Consider the following 14009-nt stretch of genomic DNA (forward strand, 5'->3'; position numbering starts at 1 on the left):
TATAGCTGTGTGTGGGGGGGGGGGTGTATAGCTGTGTGTGGGGGGTGTATAGCTGTGTGTGGGGGGTGTATAGCTGTGTGTGGGGGGGTGTATAGCTGTGTGTGGGGGGGTGTATAGCTGTGTGTGGGGGGGTGTATAGCTGTGTGTGGGGGGGGGGGTGTATAGCTGTGTGTGTGTGGGGGGGTGTATAGCTGTGTGTGGGGGGGTGTATAGCTGTGTGTGGGGGGGGGGGTATAGCTGTGTGTGGGGGGTGTATAGCTGTGTGTGGGGGGGTGTATAGCTGTGTGTGGGGGGTGTATAGCTGTGTGTGTGGGGGTCGATTACCTTGCGCTTTGCTGCAGCTCTCCTGGCCACGCCTCCTTCTCCGCTGTCAGTCTGCTTAGTGTCATGTGATCAATGACTTCCTGCTAGTCATACAGGCCACTCCCCTCTGGTCACATGATCTGCTAGAGCAGAAACCATGTAATACTGGATGGAGCCCAATGTGTGTAGCAGTACAGTGTGTGTAGATGTGTGTAGCAGTACAGTGTGTGTAGATGTATGTAGCAGTACAGTGTGTGTAGCAGTACAGTGTGTGTAGATGTATGTAGCAGTACAGTGTGTGTAGATGTATGTAGCAGTATAGTGTGTGTAGCAGTACAGTGTGTAGATGTGTGTAGCAGTACAGTGTGTGTAGATGTATGTAGCAGTACAGTGTGTGTAGCAGTACAGTGTGTGTAGCAGTACAGTGTGTGTAGATGTATGTAGCAGTACAGTGTGTGTAGATGTGTGTAGCAGTACAGTGTATGTAGCAGTACAGTGTGTGTAGATGTGTGTAGCAGTACAGTGTGTGTAGATGTGTGTAGCAGTACAGTGTGTGTAGATGTGTGTAGCAGTACAGTGTGTGTAGATGTATGTAGCAGTACAGTGTGTGTAGATGTGTGTAGCAGTACAGTGTGTGTAGATGTGTGTAGCAGTACAGTGTGTGTAGCAGTACAGTGTGTGTAGATGTATGTAGCAGTACAGTGTGTGTAGATGTATGTAGCAGTACAGTGTGTGTAGATGTATGTTGCAGTACAGTGTGTGTAGCAGTACAGTGTGTGTAGATGTGTGTAGCAGTACAGTGTGTGTAGATGTATGTAGCAGTACAGTGTGTGTAGATGTGTGTAGCAGTACAGTGTGTGTAGCAGTACAGTGTGTGTAGATGTGTGTAGCAGTACAGTGTGTGTAGATGTGTGTAGCAGTACAGTGTGTGTAGCAGTACAGTGTGTGTAGCAGTACAGTGTGTGTAGATGTATGTAGCAGTACAGTGTGTGTAGATGTATGTAGCAGTACAGTGTGTGTAGCAGTACAGTGTGTGTAGATGTATGTAGCAGTACAGTGTGTGTAGATGTATGTAGCAGTACAGTGTGTGTAGATGTGTGTAGCAGTACAGTGTGTGTAGCAGTACAGTGTGTGTAGCAGTACAGTGTGTGTAGATGTATGTAGCAGTACAGTGTGTGTAGATGTGTGTAGCAGTATAGTGTGTGTAGCAGTACAGTGTGTGTAGATGTATGTAGCAGTACAGTGTGTGTAGATGTGTGTAGCAGTACAGTGTGTGTAGATGTATGTAGCAGTACAGTGTGTGTAGCAGTACAGTGTGTGTAGCAGTACAGTGTGTGTAGATGTGTGTAGCAGTACAGTGTGTGTAGATGTGTGTAGCAGTACAGTGTGTGTAGCAGTACAGTGTGTGTAGATGTGTGTAGCAGTACAGTGTGTGTAGATGTGTGTAGCAGTACAGTGTATGTAGCAGTACAGTGTGTGTAGATGTGTGTAGCAGTACAGTGTGTGTAGATGTGTGTAGCAGTACAGTGTGTGTAGATGTGTGTAGCAGTACAGTGTGTGTAGATGTATGTAGCAGTACAGTGTGTGTAGCAGTACAGTGTGTGTAGATGTGTGTAGCAGTACAGTGTGTGTAGCAGTACAGTGTGTGTAGATGTATGTAGCAGTACAGTGTGTGTAGCAGTACAGTGTGTGTAGATGTATGTAGCAGTACAGTGTGTGTAGATGTGTGTAGCAGTACAGTGTGTGTAGATGTATGTAGCAGTACAGTGTGTGTAGCAGTACAGTGTGTGTAGATGTATGTAGCAGTACAGTGTGTGTAGATGTCTGTAGCAGTACAGTGTGTGTAGCAGTACAGTGTGTGTAGCAGTACAGTGTGTGTAGATGTGTGTAGCAGTACAGTGTGTGTAGATGTATGTAGCAGTACAGTGTGTGTAGCAGTACAGTGTGTGTAGATGTGTGTAGCAGTACAGTGTGTGTAGCAGTACAGTGTGTGTAGCAGTACAGTGTGTGTAGATGTGTGTAGCAGTACAGTGTGTGTAGATGTGTGTAGCAGTACAGTGTGTGTAGCAGTACAGTGTGTGTAGCAGTACAGTGTGTGTAGATGTATGTAGCAGTACAGTGTGTGTAGATGTATGTAGCAGTACAGTGTGTGTAGATGTGTGTAGCAGTACAGTGTGTGTAGCAGTACAGTGTGTGTAGCAGTACAGTGTGTGTAGATGTATGTAGCAGTACAGTGTGTGTAGATGTGTGTAGCAGTATAGTGTGTGTAGCAGTACAGTGTGTGTAGATGTATGTAGCAGTACAGTGTGTGTAGATGTGTGTAGCAGTACAGTGTGTGTAGATGTATGTAGCAGTACAGTGTGTGTAGCAGTACAGTGTGTGTAGCAGTACAATGTGTGTAGATGTATGTAGCAGTACAGTGTGTGTAGCAGTACAGTGTGTGTAGCAGTACAGTGTGTGTAGATGTGTGTAGCAGTACAGTGTGTGTAGATGTGTGTAGCAGTACAGTGTGTGTAGCAGTACAGTGTGTGTAGATGTATGTAGCAGTACAGTGTGTGTAGATGTGTGTAGCAGTACAGTGTGTGTAGATGTATGTAGCAGTACAGTGTGTGTAGCAGTACAGTGTGTGTAGATGTCTGTAGCAGTACAGTGTGTGTAGCAGTACAGTGTGTGTAGCAGTACAGTGTGTGTAGATGTGTGTAGCAGTACAGTGTGTGTAGATGTATGTAGCAGTACAGTGTGTGTAGCAGTACAGTGTGTGTAGATGTGTGTAGCAGTACAGTGTGTGTAGCAGTACAGTGTGTGTAGCAGTACAGTGTGTGTAGATGTGTGTAGCAGTACAGTGTGTGTAGATGTGTGTAGCAGTACAGTGTGTGTAGCAGTACAGTGTGTGTAGCAGTACAGTGTGTGTAGATGTATGTAGCAGTACAGTGTGTGTAGATGTATGTAGCAGTACAGTGTGTGTAGCAGTACAGTGTGTGTAGATGTATGTAGCAGTACAGTGTGTGTAGATGTATGTAGCAGTACAGTGTGTGTAGATGTGTGTAGCAGTACAGTGTGTGTAGCAGTACAGTGTGTGTAGATGTATGTAGCAGTACAGTGTGTGTAGATGTGTGTAGCAGTATAGTGTGTGTAGCAGTACAGTGTGTGTAGATGTATGTAGCAGTACAGTGTGTGTAGATGTGTGTAGCAGTACAGTGTGTGTAGATGTATGTAGCAGTACAGTGTGTGTAGCAGTACAGTGTGTGTAGCAGTACAATGTGTGTAGATGTATGTAGCAGTACAGTGTGTGTAGCAGTACAGTGTGTGTAGCAGTACAGTGTGTGTAGATGTGTGTAGCAGTACAGTGTGTGTAGATGTGTGTAGCAGTACAGTGTGTGTAGCAGTACAGTGTGTGTAGATGTATGTAGCAGTACAGTGTGTGTAGATGTGTGTAGCAGTACAGTGTGTGTAGATGTATGTAGCAGTACAGTGTGTGTAGCAGTACAGTGTGTGTAGATGTCTGTAGCAGTACAGTGTGTGTAGCAGTACAGTGTGTGTAGCAGTACAGTGTGTGTAGATGTGTGTAGCAGTACAGTGTGTGTAGATGTATGTAGCAGTACAGTGTGTGTAGCAGTACAGTGTGTGTAGCAGTACAGTGTGTGTAGCAGTACAGTGTGTGTAGATGTGTGTAGCAGTACAGTGTGTGTAGCAGTACAGTGTGTGTAGCAGTACAGTGTGTGTAGATGTGTGTAGCAGTACAGGGTGTGTAGATGTGTGTAGCAGTACAGTGTGTGTAGCAGTACAGTGTGTGTAGCAGTACAGTGTGTGTAGATGTATGTAGCAGTACAGTGTGTGTAGATGTATGTAGCAGTACAGTGTGTGTAGCAGTACAGTGTGTGTAGATGTATGTAGCAGTACAGTGTGTGTAGATGTATGTAGCAGTACAGTGTGTGTAGCTGTGTGTAGCAGTACAGTGTGTGTAGCAGTACAGTGTGTGTAGCAGTACAGTGTGTGTAGATGTATGTAGCAGTACAGTGTGTGTAGATGTGTGTAGCAGTATAGTGTGTGTAGCAGTACAGTGTGTGTAGATGTATGTAGCAGTACAGTGTGTGTAGATGTGTGTGATAGCAGTACAGTGTGTGTAGATTGTATGTAGCAGTACAGTGTGGTGTAGCAGTACAGTGTGTGTAGCAGTACAATGTGTGTAGATTGTATGTAGCAGTACAGTGTGTGTAGCAGTACAGTGTGTGTAGCAGAGTGTGTTGTGTAGCAGATACAGTGTGTGTAGATGGTGTGTAGCAGTACAGTGTGTGTAGCAGTACAGTGTGTGTAGATGTGTGTAGCAGTACAGTGTGTGTAGATGTGTGTAGCAGTACAGTGTATGTAGCAGTACAGTGTGTGTAGATGTGTGTAGCAGTACAGTGTGTGTAGATGTTGTGTAGCAGTACAGTGTGTGTAGATGTGGTGTAGCAGTACAGTGTGTGTAGATGTATGTAGCAGTACAGTGTGTGTAGCAGTACAGTGTGTGTAGATGTGTGTAGCAGTACAGTGTGTGTAGCAGTACAGTGTGTGCTAGATGTATGTAGCAGTACAGTGTGCTGTAGCAGTACAGTGTGTGTAGATGTATGTAGCAGTACAGTGTGTGTAGATGTGTGTAGCCAGTACAGTGTGTGTAGATGTATGTAGCAGTACAGTGTGTGTAGCAGTACAGTGTGTGTAGATGTATGTAGCAGTACAGTGTGTGTAGATGTCTGTAGCAGTACAGTGTGTGTAGCAGTACAGTGTGTGTAGCAGTACAGTGTGTGTAGATGTGTGTAGCAGTACAGTGTGTGTAGATGTATGTAGCAGTACAGTGTGTGTAGCAGTACAGTGTGTGTAGATGTGTGTAGCAGTACAGTGTGTGTAGCAGTACAGTGTGTGTAGCAGTACAGTGTGTGTAGATGTGTGTAGCAGTACAGTGTGTGTAGCAGTACAGTGTGTGTAGATGTATGTAGCAGTACAGTGTGTGTAGATGTATGTAGCAGTACAGTGTGTGTAGCAGTACAGTGTGTGTAGATGTATGTAGCAGTACAGTGTGTGTAGATGTATGTAGCAGTACAGTGTGTGTAGATGTGTGTAGCAGTACAGTGTGTGTAGCAGTACAGTGTGTGTAGCAGTACAGTGTGTGTAGATGTATGTAGCAGTACAGTGTGTGTAGATGTGTGTAGCAGTATAGTGTGTGTAGCAGTACAGTGTGTGTAGATGTATGTAGCAGTACAGTGTGTGTAGATGTTGTGTAGCAGTACAGTGTGTGTAGATGTATGTAGCAGTACAGTGTGTGTAGCAGTACAGGGTGTGTGTAGCAGTACAATGTGTGTAGATGTATGTAGCAGTACAGTGTGTGTAGCAGTACAGTGTGTGTAGCAGTACAGTGTGTGTAGATGTGTGTAGCAGTACAGTGGTGTGTAGATGTGTGTAGGCAGTACAGTGTGTGTAAGGCAGTACAGTGTGTGTAGATGTGTGTAGCAGTACAGTGTGTGTAGATGTGTGTAGCAGTACAGTGTATGTAGCAGTACAGTGTGTGTAGATGTGTGTAGCAGTACAGTGTGTGTAGATGTGTGTAGCAGTACAGTGTGTGTAGATGTGTGTAGCAGTACAGTGTGTGTAGATGTGTGTAGCAGTACAGTGTGCGTAGCAGCTACAGTGTGTGTAGATGTGTGTAGCAGTACAGTGTGTGTAGCAGTACAGTGTGTGCAGATGTATGTAGCAGTACAGTGTGTGTAGCAGTACAGTGTGTGTAGATGTATGTAGCAGTACAGTGTGTGTAGATGTGTGTAGCAGTTGTGTGTGTAGATGTGTGTAGCAATACAGTGTGTGTAGCAGTACAGTGTGTGTAGATGTATGTAGCAGTACAGTGTGTGTAGATGTCTGTAGCAGTACAGTGTGTGTAGCAGTACAGTGTGTGTAGCATTACAGTGTGTGTAGATGTGTGTAGCAGTACAGTGTGTGTAGATGTAATGTAGCAGTACAGTGTGCTGTAGCAGTACAGTGTGTGTAGATGTGTGTAGCAGTACAGTGTGTGTAGCAGTACAGTGTGTGTAGCAGTACAGTGTGTGTAGATGTGTGTAGCAGTACAGTGTGTGTAGATGTGTGTAGCAGTACAGTGTGTGTAGCAGTACAGTGTGTGTAGATGTATGTAGCAGTACAGTGTGTGTAGCAGTACAGTGTGTGTAGATGTATGTAGCAGTACAGTGTGTGTAGCAGTACAGTGTGTGTAGATGTATGTAGCAGTACAGTGTGTGTAGCAGTACAGTGTGTGTAGATGTGTGTAGCAGTATAGTGTGTGTAGCAGTACAGTGTGTGTAGATGTATGTAGCAGTACAGTGTGTGTAGCAGTACAGTGTGTGTAGATGTGTGTAGCAGTACAGTGTGTGTAGATGTGTGTAGCAGTACAGTGTGTGTATGTAGCAGTACAGTGTGTGTAGCAGTACAGTGTGTGTAGATGTATGTAGCAGTACAGTGTGTGTAGCAGTACAGTGTGTGTAGATGTGTGTAGCAGTACAGTGTGTGTAGATGTATGTAGCAGTACAGTGTGTGTAGATGTATGTAGCAGTACAGTGTGTGTAGCAGTACAGTGTGTGTAGATGTATGTTGCAGTACAGTGTGTGTAGCAGTACAGTGTGTGTAGATGTGTGTAGCAGTATAGTGTGTGTAGCAGTACAGTGTGTGTAGATGTGTGTTAGCAGTACAGTGTGTGTAGATGTGTGTAGCAGTACAGTGTGTGTAGATGTGTGTAGCAGTACAGTGTGTGTAGATGTATGTAGCAGTACAGTGTGTGTAGCAGTACAGTGTGTGTAGATGTGTGTAGCAGTACAGTGTGTGTAGCAGTACAGTGTGTGTAGATGTATGTAGCAGTACAGTGTGTGTAGATGTATGTAGCAGTACAGTGTGTGTAGATGTGTGTAGCAGTACAGTGTGTGTAGCAGTACAGTGTGTGTAGCAGTACAGTTTGTGTAGATGTATGTAGCAGTACAGTGTGTGTAGATGTGTGTAGCAGTATAGTGTGTGTAGCAGTACAGTGTGTGTAGATGTATGTAGCAGTACAGTGTGTGTAGATGTGTGTAGCAGTACAGTGTGTGTAGATGTATGTAGCAGTACAGTGTGTGTAGCAGTACAGTGTGTGTAGCAGTACAATGTGTGTAGATGTATGTAGCAGTACAGTGTGTGTAGCAGTACAGTGTGTGTAGCAGTACAGTGTGTGTAGATGTGTGTAGCAGTACAGTGTGTGTAGATGTGTGTAGCAGTACAGTGTGTGTAGCAGTACAGTGTGTGTAGATGTGTGTAGCAGTACAGTGTGTGTAGATGTGTGTAGCAGTACAGTGTATGTAGCAGTACAGTGTGTGTAGATGTGTGTAGCAGTACAGTGTGTGTAGATGTGTGTAGCAGTACAGTGTGTGTAGATGTGTGTAGCAGTACAGTGTGTGTAGATGTATGTAGCAGTACAGTGTGTGTAGCAGTACAGTGTGTGTAGATGTGTGTAGCAGTACAGTGTGTGTAGCAGTACAGTGTGTGCAGATGTATGTAGCAGTACAGTGTGTGTAGCAGTACAGTGTGTGTAGATGTATGTAGCAGTACAGTGTGTGTAGATGTGTGTAGCAGTACAGTGTGTGTAGATGTATGTAGCAGTACAGTGTGTGTAGCAGTACAGTGTGTGTAGATGTATGTAGCAGTACAGTGTGTGTAGATGTCTGTAGCAGTACAGTGTGTGTAGCAGTACAGTGTGTGTAGCAGTACAGTGTGTGTAGATGTGTGTAGCAGTACAGTGTGTGTAGATGTATGTAGCAGTACAGTGTGTGTAGCAGTACAGTGTGTGTAGATGTGTGTAGCAGTACAGTGTGTGTAGCAGTACAGTGTGTGTAGCAGTACAGTGTGTGTAGATGTGTGTAGCAGTACAGTGTGTGTAGATGTGTGTAGCAGTACAGTGTGTGTAGCAGTACAGTGTGTGTAGATGTATGTAGCAGTACAGTGTGTGTAGCAGTACAGTGTGTGTAGATGTATGTAGCAGTACAGTGTGTGTAAGCAGTACAGTGTGTGTAGATGTATGTAGGCAGTACAGTGTGTGTAGCAGTACAGTGTGTGTAGATGTGTGTAGCAGTATAGTGTGTGTAGCAGTACAGTGTGTGTAGATGTATGTAGCAGTACAGTGTGTGTAGCAGTACAGTGTGTGTAGATGTGTGTAGCAGTACAGTGTGTGTAGATGTGTGTAGCAGTACAGTGTGTGTATGTAGCAGTACAGTGTGTGTAGCAGTACAGTGTGTGTAGATGTATGTAGCAGTACAGTGTGTGTAGCAGTACAGTGTGTGTAGATGTGTGTAGCAGTACAGTGTGTGTAGATGTATGTAGCAGTACAGTGTGTGTAGATGTATGTAGCAGTACAGTGTGTGTAGCAGTACAGTGTGTGTAGATGTATGTTGCAGTACAGTGTGTGTAGCAGGTACAGTGTGTGTAGATGTGTGTAGCAGTATAGTGTGTGTAGCAGTACAGTGTGTGTAGATGTGTGTAGCAGTACAGTGTGTGTAGCAGTACAGTGTGTGTAGATGTGTGTAGCAGTACAGTGTGTGTAGATGTGTGTAGCAGTACAGTGTGTGTAGCAGTACAGTGTGTGTAGATGTGTGTAGCAGTACAGTGTGTGTATGTAGCAGTACAGTGTGTGTAGATGTATGTAGCAGTACAGTGTGTGTAGATGTATGTAGCAGTACAGTGTGTGTAGATGTGTGTAGCAGTACAGTGTGTGTAGCAGTACAGTGTGTGTAGCAGTACAGTTTGTGTAGATGTATGTAGCAGTACAGTGTGTGTAGATGTGTGTAGCAGTATAGTGTGTGTAGCAGTACAGTGTGTGTAGATGTATGTAGCAGTACAGTGTGTGTAGATGTGTGTAGCAGTACAGTGTGTGTAGATGTATGTAGCAGTACAGTGTGTGTAGCAGTACAGTGTGTGTAGCAGTACAATGTGTGTAGATGTATGTAGCAGTACAGTGTGTGTAGCAGTACAGTGTGTGTAGCAGTACAGTGTGTGTAGATGTGTGTAGCAGTACAGTGTGTGTAGATGTGTGTAGCAGTACAGTGTGTGTAGCAGTACAGTGTGTGTAGATGTGTGTAGCAGTACAGTGTGTGTAGATGTGTGTAGCAGTACAGTGTATGTAGCAGTACAGTGTGTGTAGATGTGTGTAGCAGTACAGTGTGTGTAGATGTGTGTAGCAGTACAGTGTGTGTAGATGTGTGTAGCAGTACAGTGTGTGTAGATGTATGTAGCAGTACAGTGTGTGTAGCAGTACAGTGTGTGTAGATGTGTGTAGCAGTACAGTGTGTGTAGCAGTACAGTGTGTGTAGCAGTACAGTGTGTGTAGATGTGTGTAGCAGTACAGTGTGTGTAGCAGTACAGTGTGTGTAGATGTGTGTAGCAGTACAGTGTGTGTAGATGTGTGTAGCAGTACAGTGTGTGTATGTAGCAGTACAGTGTGTGTAGCAGTACAGTGTGTGTAGATGTATGTAGCAGTACAGTGTGTGTAGCAGTACAGTGTGTGTATATTGTTGTAGCAGTACAGTGTGTGTAGATGTATGTAGCAGTACAGTGTGTGTAGATGTATGTAGCAGTACAGTGTGTGTAGCAGTACAGTGTGTGTAGATGTATGTTGCAGTACAGTGTGTGTAGCAGTACAGTGTGTGTAGATGTGTGTAGCAGTATAGTGTGTGTAGCAGTACAGTGTGTGTAGATGTGTGTAGCAGTACAGTGTGTGTAGATGTGTGTAGCAGTACAGTGTGTGTAGATGTGTGTAGCAGTACAGTGTGTGTAGATGTATGTAGCAGTACAGTGTGTGTAGCAGTACAGTGTGTGTAGATGTGTGTAGCAGTACAGTGTGTGTAGCAGTACAGTGTGTGTAGATGTATGTAGCAGTACAGTGTGTGTAGATGTATGTAGCAGTACAGTGTGTGTAGATGTGTGTAGCAGTACAGTGTGTGTAGCAGTACAGTGTGTGTAGCAGTACAGTTTGTGTAGATGTATGTAGCAGTACAGTGTGTGTAGATGTGTGTAGCAGTATAGTGTGTGTAGCAGTACAGTGTGTGTAGATGTATGTAGCAGTACAGTGTGTGTAGATGTGTGTAGCAGTACAGTGTGTGTAGATGTATGTAGCAGTACAGTGTGTGTAGCAGTACAGTGTGTGTAGCAGTACAATGTGTGTAGATGTATGTAGCAGTACAGTGTGTTGTAGCAGTACAGTGTGTGTAGCAGTACAGTGTGTGTAGATGTGTGTAGCAGTACAGTGTGTGTAGATGTGTGTAGCAGTACAGTGTGTGTAGCAGTACAGTGTGTGTAATGTGTGTAGCAGTACAGTGTGTGTAGATGTGTGTAGCAGTACAGTGGTATGCAAGCAGTACAGTGTGTGTAGATGTGTGTAGCAGTACAGTGTGTGTAGATGTGTGTAGCAGTACAGTGTGTGTAGATGTGTGTAGCAGTACAGTGTGTGTAGATGTATGTAGCAGTACAGTGTGTGTAAGCAGTACAGGTGTGTGTAGATGTGTGTAGCAGTACAGTGTGTGTAGCAGTACAGTGTGTGTAGCAGTACAGTGGTGTGTAGATGTGTTTAGCAGTACAGTGTGTGTAGCAGTACAGTGTGTGTAGCAGTAAGTGTTTGTAGATGTATGTAGCAGTACAAGTGTGTGTAGATGTATGTAGCAGTTCAGTGTGTGTAGCAGTACAGTGTGTGTAGATGTGTGTAGCAGTACAGTGTGTGTAGATGTGTGTAGCAGTACAGTGTGTGTAGCAGTACAGTGTGTGTAGATGTATGTAGCAGTACAGTGTGTGTAGCAGTACAGTGTGTGTAGATGTATGTAGCAGTACAGTGTGTGTAGTTGTATGTAGCAGTACAGTGTGTGTAGCAGTACAGTGTGTGTATATGTGTGTAGCAGTACAGTGTGTGTAGATGTATGTAGCAGTACAGTGTGTGTAGCAGTACAGTGTGTGTAGATGTGTGTAGCAGTACAGTGTATGTAGCAGTACAGTGTGTGTAGCAGTACAGTGTGTGTAGATGTATGTAGCAGTACAGTGTGTGTAGATGTATGTAGCAGTACAGTGTGTGTAGCAGTACAGTGTGTGTAGATGTGTGTAGCAGTACAGTGTGTGTAGATGTGTGTAGCAGTACAGTGTGTGTAGATGTGTGTAGCAGTACAGTGTGTGTAGATGTATGTAGCAGTACAGTGTGTGTAGATGTATGTAGCAGTACAGTGTGTGTAGCAGTACAGTGTGTGTAGATGTGTGTAGCAGTAGTGTGTGTAGATGTGTGTAGCAGTACAGTGTATGTAGCAGTACAGTGTGTGTAGCAGTACAGTGTGTGTAGCAGTACAGTGTGTAGATGTATTAGCAGTACAGTGTGTGTAGCAGTACAGTGTGTGTAGATGTGTGTAGCAGTAGTGTGTGTAGATGTGTGTAGCAGTAACAGTGTGTGTATGTAGCAGTACAGTGTGTGTAGCAGTACAGTGTGTGTAGATGTATGTAGCAGTACAGTGTGTGTAGCAGTACAGTGTGTGTAGATGTGTGTAGCAGTACAGTGTGTGTAGCAGTACAGTGTGTGTATGTAGCAGTACAGTGTGTGTAGATGTATGTAGCAGTACAGTGTGTGTAGCAGTACAGTGTGTGTAGATGTGTGTAGCAGTACAGTGTGTGTAGATGTGTGTAGCAGTACAGTTGTGGTAGATGTGTGTAGCAGTACAGTGTGTGTAGATGTATGTAGCAGTACAGTGTGTGTAGATGTATGTAGCAGTACAGTGTGTGTAGCAGTACAGTGTGTGTAGATGTGTGTAGCAGTATAGTGTGTGTAGCAGTACAGTGTGTGTAGATGTGTGTAGCAGTACAGTGTGTGTAGATGTATGTAGCAGTACAGTGTGTGTAGCAGTACAGTGTGTGTAGATGTATGTAGCAGTACAGTGTGTGTAGCAGTACAGTGTGTGTAGATGTGTGTAGCAGTACAGTGTGTGTAGCAGTACAGTGTGTGTAGATGTTGTAGCAGTACAGTGTGTGTAGATGTATGTAGCAGTACAGTGTGTGTAGCAGTACAGTGTGTGTAGATGTATGTAGCAGTACAGTGTGTGTAGCAGTACAGTGTGTGTAGATGTGTGTAGCAGTACAGTGTGTGTAGATGTGTGTAGCAGTATAGTGTGTGTAGCAGTACAGTGTGTGTATGTAGCAGTACAGTGTGGTATGTAGCAGTACAGTGTGTGTAGATGTGTGTAGCAGTACAGTGTGTGTAGATGTATGTAGCAGTACAGTGTGTGTAGCAGTACAGTGTGTGTAGATGTATGTAGCAGTACAGTGTGTGTAGATGTGTGTAGCAGTACAGTGTGTGTAGCAGTACAGTGTGTGTAGCAGTACAGTGTGTGTAGATGTATGTAGCAGTACAGTGTGTGTAGATGTATGTAGCAGTACAGTGTGTGTAGATGTGTGTAGCAGTACAGTGTGTGTAGCAGTACAGTGTGTGTAGCAGTACAGTGTGTGTAGCAGTACAGTGTGTGTAGATGTGTGTAGCAGTACAGTGTGTGTAGATGTGTGTAGCAGTACAGTGTGTGTAGCAGTACAGTGTGTGTAGCAGTACAGTGTGTGTAGATGTATGTAGCAGTACAGTGTGTGTAGATGTGTGTAGCAGTACAGTGTGTGTAGCAGTACAGTGTGTGTAGCAGTACAGTGTGTGTAGATGTATGTAGCAGTACAGTGTGTGTAGATGTGTTTAGCAGTACAGTGTGTGTAGCAGTACAGTGTGTGTAGATGTATGTAGCAGTACAGTGTGTGTAGATGTGTGTAGCAGTATAGTGTGTGTAGCAGTACAGTGTGTGTAGATGTATGTAGCAGTACAGTGTGTGTAGCAGTACAATGTGTGTAGATGTATGTAGCAGTACAGTGTGTGTAGCAGTACAGTGTGTGTAGATGTGTGTAGCAGTACAGTGTGTGTAGATGTGTGTAGCAGTACAGTGTGTGTAGCAGTACAGTGTGTGTAGATGTGTGTAGCAGTACAGTGTGTGTAGATGTGTGTAGCAGTACAGTGTATGTAGCAGTACAGTGTGTGTAGATGTGTGTAGACGTACAGTGTGTGTAGATGTGTGTAGCAGTACAGTGTGTGTAGATGTGTGTAGCAGTACAGTGTGTGTAGATGTATGTAGCAGTACAGTGTGTGTAGCAGTACAGTGTGTGTAGATGTGTGTAGCAGTACAGTGTGTGTAGCAGTACAGTGTGTGTAGCAGTACAGTGTGTGTAGATGTGTGTAGCAGTACAGTGTGTGTAGCAGTACAGTGTGTGTAGATGTATGTAGCAGTACAGTGTGTGTAGATGTATGTAGCAGTACAGTGTGTGTAGCAGTACAGTGTGTGTAGATGTGTGTAGCAGTACAGTGTGTGTAGATGTATGTAGCAGTACAGTGTGTGTAGATGTATGTAGCAGTACAGTGTGTGTAGCAGTACAGTGTGTGTAGATGTATGTAGCAGTACAGTGTGTGTAGCAGTACAGTGTGTGTAGCAGTACAGTGTGTGTAGCAGTACAGTGTGTGTAGCAGTACAGTGTGTGTAGATGTGTGTAGCAGTACAGTGTGTGTATATGTGTGTAGCAGTACAGTGTGTGTAGATGTATGTAGCAGTACAGTGTGTGTAGCAGTACAGTGTGTGTAGATGTGTGTAGCAGTTGTGTGTGTAGATGTGTGTAGC

This window comes from Dendropsophus ebraccatus, unplaced genomic scaffold (assembly GCF_027789765.1).
Source record: "Dendropsophus ebraccatus isolate aDenEbr1 unplaced genomic scaffold, aDenEbr1.pat pat_scaffold_547_ctg1, whole genome shotgun sequence".
Lineage (NCBI taxonomy): Eukaryota > Metazoa > Chordata > Amphibia > Anura > Hylidae > Dendropsophus > Dendropsophus ebraccatus.